The sequence below is a fragment of the Dermacentor andersoni genome, chromosome 1 (genome assembly GCF_023375885.2).
Source record: "Dermacentor andersoni chromosome 1, qqDerAnde1_hic_scaffold, whole genome shotgun sequence".
Taxonomy (NCBI): Eukaryota; Metazoa; Arthropoda; class Arachnida; order Ixodida; family Ixodidae; genus Dermacentor; species Dermacentor andersoni.
This window is the reverse complement of record NC_092814.1, coordinates 187,468,530-187,477,621: the sequence shown is the minus strand read 5'-3', so window position 1 is coordinate 187,477,621 and position 9,092 is coordinate 187,468,530.

Below are 9,092 nucleotides of genomic sequence, written 5' to 3'. Positions count from 1 at the left end.
AAAAACCGTTGCCACGATACGTCGGGCCATACTGAATTCTTCACCAAGTCACCAGCCTCACAGATGAGATATCACCTGTGACTTCGACGTCTTCTACTCCACCAAGAACTGATATCTTGCACGTTTCGCGACTAAAGCCCTGTAACTCCCACACTGATTCGACAACCTAGGAAGCATCGAGACGATGCTTCTGCCGCCAGGGTTTAATGTCACGTACGAGGTTGTGCCACTGTGGACAAAAGGACGTTGGGAGGTGAAGAGGAGGTTGAAGTGTCTTGACGATCTGGGAGATGGTGTTACCCTGGCTACTGAGCTACATACAACTTTGTAACTGTATATATTGTAAATACATATATTTTCTCCCCCGTAACAATATATATATATATATATATATATATATATATATATATATATATATATATATATATATATATATATATATATATATGTATAGTCATATCATAAGAAGCCAACAAACACTGACACCAAGGACAACATAGGGGAAATTACATGTGCTTAATAAATGAAATACAGAAACGACAAGTTAAAGGTAATTAAAGTGGATTAAAAAAACAACTTGCCGCTGGTGGGAAGTTGGGAAGTGGTGGGAAGTTGTCCTACCAGCGGCAAGTTGTTTTTTCATCCACTTTAATTACCTTTAACTTGTTTCTGTATTTCATTTACTAAGCACATGTAATTTCCCCTATGTTGTCCTTGGTGTCAGTGTTTGTTGGCTTCTTATGATATGACTAATAAAAATCGGGCCCCTCGGTTAACCCCCTTTCTTCTCGTTTATATATATATATATATATATATATATATATATATATGTATATATAAGTTGTGCTGAGGAAATCACACTGGCCCCGTTAGTAAACTGAAGAAAAAGGGAGTATGACGTACGTTGGATTTGCACAGTATATTTCACTGACTCTCGGCTGGTCCACTAGCCGAAACTTCAGTGAAATATACTGTGCAAATCCAACGTTTGTAGTACTTTCTTTTTCTTCATTATATATATATATATATATATATATATATATATATATATATATATATATATATAAGTGATCTTCGTAGTACGTGCCACCTGGGGTCACTCTGCCGGCGCTACTCTGTCCGCATTGACGCCTCACGCCAACAACGGCAGCTACTACTCGGCATATAATTTCCCCTTTGACTTGTGCAGTACAGGTTGGTTTTTCATATGCTTTACCACAAAGCTCGACACGGAAGGTTCCTTCCAGGGGAGCGGAGGTTAGCTTAGCGGCATCTACATAAACTCCTCCTCATCCAGCTCCTTTCGGGTGGGAAGGAACCGGCGTGCCTCATTATCAGATTGTGGTTTTGGCACGTAAAACCCCACAATTTAGTTTTTTTCGGCTTTACGATGCAAGTTTTGTGTGGTTAACACTCCTTGGGTTAGATCTTGTACACATACATAACTACCCAAGACTGCATGGACGTGGGAACTGCCGTCATCGCTGTGGCACAATTTGTGCAACGCGCGCGTAATGCAGAGGTTATGGATTCGGCTCTCACAGTCAGCAAGTTGAGTTTTCCTCCATTTCCCATTAGCTTCTCATTTTTGCACTTCAATTAGAAACTACAAATAATTTATCCTACGTATATGCTTTGTTTCTTCATTATCTGTTGTTTTCATATGGTTCCGACTAACAAATATGTGCGAGCATTCTTACAAAACCGGGCCCCTCAGTTCCCTTTCTTATCGTCCAATACTTGACAACTGGCTATATTGTGATTATGGCCTACCAATTAGTCTTTCTTGCAGCCTAGTCATGTAGAAATTGTATCTCTTACGTTACAACCAGTGATATTTTTTCTTGTAAAAGGCTCCGTGTTCTTTCTAGGGCACACAAATACCTCCTTAGCGTTTTATTTTCCTTTGCCATAACTTCCGATATTTTTTCAACAAGTATTTATTGTGAGTTTTTCAAAAGTCGGTCAGTTTCAAATGCCTGCCATTCTTGGAACTCTTGTTTGCCACCAGGTTTAAAGGTGTCAAGCGGCTATTCGTGTAATTATTTTCATCACTGTCGTGATCTTGTTTAAAATGACCTTAATTGTGCTTGATAGTTGACTCTATTCAGTGCAAGCATGTTCCTAGTTATACTGAAACAAGTATTCCTGCTGTAAATATGTGCATCTGCGTTTGTCTATTCGATACGTACTATTCATATTCGATTTGTATTTGAAAAAGTCTATATTCGATTGTCTACCTCCAATATTTACATGCTGGATTATGACAGCTTAAAGTTTTCATTATCTTCGGATTGGAAGGTTACAAACACAGCACGAATCAAAGGACACAAGCAACATAGTTTTCTAGCATGAAAATGCATTTAGTCTGCATATTATCCCTAAATTTCAGTGCTTGTCTACATTCGTGGTAGCAGAACTAGACTTTGCGGAACGCACTAGGCCGCATGTTGTTAACATGGCAATGAAAATTACCTGAGCTTTGTACTGGTTAAATACCATATTTTCTCCCTTGATCTAGCTGAAAGCCACCGTGAAGTACTGATTGGTCCGAAAGGCGTGAGAAACTGAAGCGATTTGTTCAGTCGTGCGTGAACGAGCTAAGCCGTTCCGATAGTTATGCTTTTGCGCAGTCGATATGTGGTATTCATCTGCTCTGTTCTAAATCTGAACAGAAAATTTATTCCACTTGGTTTTTGTAAATTAGTTCTCTGACACGCTTGCCAAGCGTTGTTACGTTTCGCCTACGACGCGCGGTATAGCCGGCGCGGATGCAACGGACGCCGGGGCTTCGTTCAAAGCGGCGGACATTTTGGCCCGTTCAGCGCCGCCGATACGCCTCCCCGCCACGCGCGTCCAGGCATGTTTCAGTGCCACGTGTCTTCAAGTGTGCGTGTGTGTGTGTGTGTGCATGGTGGTGCCCACGCTTGTCAAAGCGCGGCAGCCGGGGAGAGGAGCTCCCCAAGTGTGAAGCGAGGAGGTCTGACCGGCGCCGGCTCGGCGGATGCGTCACTACACTCGTCTCAACATGTCTCTCAGCCTGTCCGTGCCCCGCATCACGTGCGCCTCTGACGAGGCGTTCCCTCTTGCCCTCAACTCCGAGAGTATAAAAGCAGCTGCCCCCGGACGCCAAGGGAGAGGCTCCGATTTCTTCCGTTGAGTTACGTGCTCTCCCGTCTCTCCACTTCGGTCGACCTGACCGCCCGCTCTTTTGCGATGCTAGAATAAACAAGTTGTTCTGTTACCAGTCGACTCATGCTTTGCCGGGACCTTCGGATGCTTCCAGTTGTGCCCCAGGCCGCCAGGCCAACGCTACCCTTGGGGCTTGCGACCCATTTGCAACAACGGGTGTCAGCGCTGAGATTGCAACAACTGGCTGGTAGCGGTGAGATCGCGACAACGGAGGCCAGCAGCGAAGATATGCGGTTGACTGTATGCTGAGCAGCACAACGACCATCCGGGAGCAGTGCAACGAGCCCTGTGTGATGACTGGTTGCCTGCAGCGGAACGACTGCGCTGAATTCTTGGCTGCGAGGTTTGGTGAGTGCGGGACTTTCTTCTTCTGAGCTTTGCCAGGCTTTTGTTAGAGTCAGAAACAGAGCTGGTAATTGTGGTTGTCGTTGCTACCGGGTTAGTTTGCGGCAAGACAATAGAAGGCAGTAGAGAAAGCAGCATTCAGAGCAGCCATGGATTCGAAGTCGTTGCGCAAACTGAAATTGCTGGAGCTTGTTAGAGAGTTGGGTCTGGATGTCTCAGACAAACTCAGAAAACCAGAACTGCTAAGGGCTATTCTTGAGTTAGAAGCTGGGGATGACGAGCTGTCGGAATGCCTTGAGACCATTGAGGAGAGGGCAAAAAGACAGGAGCGCGAACTTAAAGAGCAAAAAGAGAAACAGGAGCGCAAACTTAAAGAACAGAAAGAAAAAGAAGACCGCGACCGTCAACACGCTTTGGAAATGAAGCGTCTCGAGGTAGAGATGGAACGCGCTCGTAATGGAAGTCAGGCACACGGTGCAGGAGAACGAGTATTGTTCAAAATGACTGACCTGATGCGGCCGTTTAAGCTTGGAGAGGACATTGGTTTGTTCCTGTTTAACTTTGAGCGAACGTGCGAGAAGCAGGGGTTCTCTCGGGAAACGTGGCCACAGCGCTTGCCCACTTTGTTACCCGGCGAGGCGGCCGATGTAGTCGCTCGCTTGAATAGAGAGGAGGCAGAGGATTTCGACAAAGTGAAATCGAGTCTTCTAAAAAAGTACAGGCTGTCAGCGGAGGCGTTCCGTCGGAAGTTTCGGGAAAATGAGAAAGGCAGAAGCGAGTCATATACAGAGTTTGCCTACAGGCTTATGTCAAACATGCAGGAGTGGCTCAAAGAAGAGAAAGCGTTTGGTGACCACGAGAAAGTTCTGCAGTGTTTCGGGCTGGAACAGTTTTATAGTCGGTTACCTGAGAACGTGCGGTACTTGGATAGGCCAGACGTTGTGGCTATGGTGTTAGGCTGCTGAGCACGAGGTCGCGGGATCGAATCCCGGCCACGGCGGCCGCATTTCGATGGGGGCGAAATGCGAAAACACCCGCGTACTTAGATTTAGGTGCACGTTAAAGAACCCCAGGTGGTCGAAATTTCCGGAGTCCTCCACTACGGCGTGCCTCATAATCAGAAAGTGGTTTTGGCACGTAAAACCCCATAATTTAATTTTAATTTTAAGGCCAGACGTTAGTACAGTGGCTAAAGGCGCCGAGCTAGCCGAGGAGTTTGTGACGCGTCGGGCTCGCGGAGCTAAGGACGGTCAAAAGGGTGAATTTGGCTCCAAGTTTGAGAGGCCGAAGTTCACACCCATGAGAGCAAGGGGCGACACACGTAGTGCGGATGCGAGTGAAAGCAGTCCGACCGAACCTAAGGAGACGGCGGCAACCGAAGCCGAACGCAGAAAGCGGTTCGAGACGAGGCAAGCGCGCGTTTGTTATACGTGCCAGAAGCCGGGTCACTTTTCGGCGCAGTGTCCGGAAACAAAAACAAAAGTCGTGTTTTTGTCATTATGCAGCACTGACGAGAACATGAAGCTTCTCGAGCCTTACATGCGAGACCTCCTCGTGAACGGGAAAGAGTGCCGAGTGCTTCGCGATTCCGCAGCTACAATGGATGTAGTTCACCCCTCTTACGTAGAACCCGATATGTTCACGGGCGAGTGCGCATGGATCAAGCAAGCCGTGGAAGCTCATAGCGTGTGTCTGCCCGTAGCAAAAGTGCTTATTGAAGGACCTTTCGGAGCGCTTGAGACGGAGGCCGCAGTGTCATCTATGCTGCCCCCCCCCCCCCCAGTACCCGTACCTATTTTCGAACAGGTCCGATCACCTCCTGCGCGAGAAGGGGCTTTTGTTTGGTGAGGCTAGCGTTCAGGCCTTAACCAGATCGAAAGTTCGGGAGCTCGCTGCAAAGGCGGTAGTTGCGGGGCCGACGTTGTCGAACAATGAGAAAGGGTCAGAGGCGCAGCAAGCTGATATTCAGAGCACGTCCGAACTGAACAAAATTAAGCCTGTAGCGTTGAAGGCACCAGATACTGGAGAGGAAAGGCCCGACACGGGAAAGTTAGAAGAGCTATCTGCAGATTTGCTCATCGCGCCTACGTCAGATGGACTCAATAGGTTGCTAAACGTCAGCCGGTCGGCTTTGATAGCCGAGCAAAAAAAGGATGGCAGCCTGGAAAACATCCGCTACAGTGTCAAGGAAGGTATCGCCAAGAAAAATGCTCGTTTTGTGGAAAGAGGTGGGGTCCTGTACCGGAAGTATCTAGACCGCAGGGGAGTGGAGTTCGATCAGCTGATCGTGCCTCAGTGCTACCGCCAGGATCTGTTGCGCTTGTCGCATGGGGGTTCGTGGTCCGGACACCTAGGAGTTAAGAAAACTAAGGACCGTCTCTTGCAAGAGTACTATTGGCCAGGGTGTTTTCGTGACGCAGAACACTTTGTGAGGACATGTGACACCTGTCACCGGGTGGGCAAACCAGGGGACAAATCGAGGGCGCCGTTGAAGTTGGTACCTATCATTACGGAGCCTTTTAGACGGCTCGTTATTGATACAGTGGGACCTCTGCCGGTAACAACCACGGGGTACAGACACATTTTGACTGTGATCTGCCCAGCGACAAAGTTCCCTGAAGCAGTGCCGCTTAAAGAACTCAGCTCAGTTGAGATAGTCAATGCACTACTGTCCATATTTGCGCGAGTTGGTCATCCTGCGGAAATCCAATCAGATCAGGGCACAGTGTTTACTAGCGCTTTGACGACAACTTTTCTCGAAAGGTGTGGGGTAAAGCTGTTACACAGCTCAGTGTACCACCCACAGTCGAATTCCGTTGAGAAGCTCCACTCCGTCATGAAGCGCGTGTTGAGAGCATTGTGGTTTGCACAACAAACTGACTGGGAGCTGTGTCTGCCTGGGGTGATGTTTGCATTGAGGACAGCGCCGCATGCGGCTACGGGGTTTTCGCCAGCTGAGCTAGTGCACGGTCGCTCGCTGCGATCTCCGCTTCGCATGCTTCGAGACGGATCACTGCCCTCTCCAATGGCTGCAGACCATCTCTCCCAAAAATGGCCGCCTCCTGCGCTGGAGCCTCGCTTTGCAACAATATTCGTTTGAGGTGCGGTACAAAAAGGGGAGTCTCAACGGTAACGCCGATGGCTTAAGTCGAAGCCCCTAACGTAGGAATCAGCCTCAGAGTTGTTTGTTACTGATGTTTTTCTTCCTGAGGCAGCATTTTTAACATATTGCTTTTGTTTAGTGTTTCAAAGTGATGACGTGCTTTCTAGTGCAATTTTCCAATTTGTGGACGCGTTATGAGTGCTGCTAGACTACTGTAAGGAACTAGGCAGTGGTATAAAAGGGGAAAGAGCCTGGCAGGACTTGGTGAGGGTTGTTTCGTGCTTGCTGACTGAGCGGTTGAGTTTCGGCGTAGTTCTAACGCTTGCCGGGAACGAGAACAAAAATGTCAACTCTCCCGAAGTCACTTTGCAGTGTCCTGTGTGAACCTGAACGAGAGAACGAGGCCTTCTCTGTGCGCTGCACTCAAGAAACGCCGAAGGACGCCCGACTTCGGTTATGAGCATCATCGAGCGACATCCCTCCGGACAGCGGATGCAATCCCCTGACCATCGGGATCTCCTTCCCCCGGCGGGGCGGTCTGTTACGTTTCGCCTACGACGCGCGGTATAGCCGGCGCGGATGCAACGGACGCCGGGGCTTCGTTCAAGGCGGCGGACATTTTGGCCCGTTCAGCGCCGCCGATACGCCTCCCCGCCACGCGCGTCCAGGCATGTTTCAGTGCCACGTGTCTTCAAGTGTGCGTGTGTGTGTGTGTGTGTGCATGGTGGTGCCCACGCTTGTCAAAGCGCGGCAGCCGGGGAGAGGAGCTCCCCAAGTGTGAAGCGAGGAGGTCTGACCGGCGCCGGCTCGGCGGATGCGTCACTGCACTCGTCTCAACATGTCTCTCAGCCTGTCCGTGCCCCGCATCACGTGCGCCTCTGACGAGGCGTTCCCTCTTGCCCTCAACTCCGAGAGTATAAAAGCAGCTGCCCCCGGACGCCAAGGGAGAGGCTCCGATTTCTTCCGTTGGGTTACGTGCTCTCCCGTCTCTCCACTTCGGTCGACCTGACCGCCCGCTCTTTTGCGATGCTAGAATAAACAAGTTGTTCTGTTACCAGTCGACTCATGCTTTGCCGGGACCTTCGGATGCTTCCAGTTGTGCGCCAGGCCAACGCTACCCTTGGGGCTTGCGACCCATTTGCAACAACGGGTGTCAGCGCTGAGATTGCAACAACGGGTGTCAGCGCTGAGATTACAACAGCGTCTACCAATCGAATGGATTTAGTGACACAGTTGAACCCGCAGCATTTAAACGCTGCGGGATCACATAGGTTTTGTACTATTGAATTATATGTTTCAACTTTGTGACCACAATGTGGTGGTGACTACTGTGGTGACCACTGTGCTGTGAAGCACTACCACAATGTGATGGCTATACCAACGTGAAGGCAACCATTGTTGGTTCATCATGGTCATGGAGCCTATGCATCGTACAGCGAGTTTCGCCCACTTGCATGTGGCTTTTAAATATCAAAGCGCGTTATTAAAGGCCATTTTTTCAAGCAATCTTCCTAACTTACAAGTCGTTAAAATATCGCCAACTGTTCATTCAAGTCACTAAAGAGTCACCGATTGCTAAATAGCAAACTTTGCCGTAAACAGACAAAAAAGTCACTAAATCTAGCGTGAAAATCGCTAAAATGGCAAGGCTGATAAAATCCCGGTAAATTATAAAAGCAAATTTGTTTTTGTTTTCAAAGATGGTTAGGTTGAACGGCCCCAACAAACACGGGATGATGCCAGTGATGGTAGACTGAACTTGTTTTGGACAGCCTAGCGATAGCTTTCTCAGCAATGCAGGCTTGCAAGCCATGTCCCACAGGTGTCTCGCACCGCAAAGTACTGAGTAACGCATCACCTGATACAGCACGTGAAGGAGAGGCCCGAAAGCAGTAGATACGTAATAAATAAATCGTACCTATGTGAGCTCAAATCTGAGACAAAACTTGGCCTCAGCTGTTGTTTTGTTGTAGTTGTGCAGTGTGCAGCCGACAGTGCCCACTTTAACAAGTGTGTGCGCGTAGGGAGGTGGATAAATGGCCTGCTTTTCCTTTTCAATCTTGATTGTGGGGGGAGGGGCACACTTCCCCCCGAACCGGTAGATGCACCTATGACAAGCATGGTGTCACGCACATACAAATATAAACACATCTTACTCGATGACTACATGCACTCGCTGTCGCAACGCTGACGTGATGAAGACCGCCGGCAGCAAGAAGCGAACGCTTCGTGCTGCCTCAGTTTCACTGCGAGAACACCTTTCACGACCAAATAAGTGAAAGCAGTCTTGAAAGTTCTGGGAACCTCAAGTGCCCTATTGAGGTTCCATTGCATTATTGACAGACCAAGTAGCCTGAATCAATGTCTAGATTAAGACTTGGAAGACTACTGCAGACTTGCAGAGGTAGGGAAATTTACTAACTGTTACCGAGTGGACTCCGCGTGCTATATA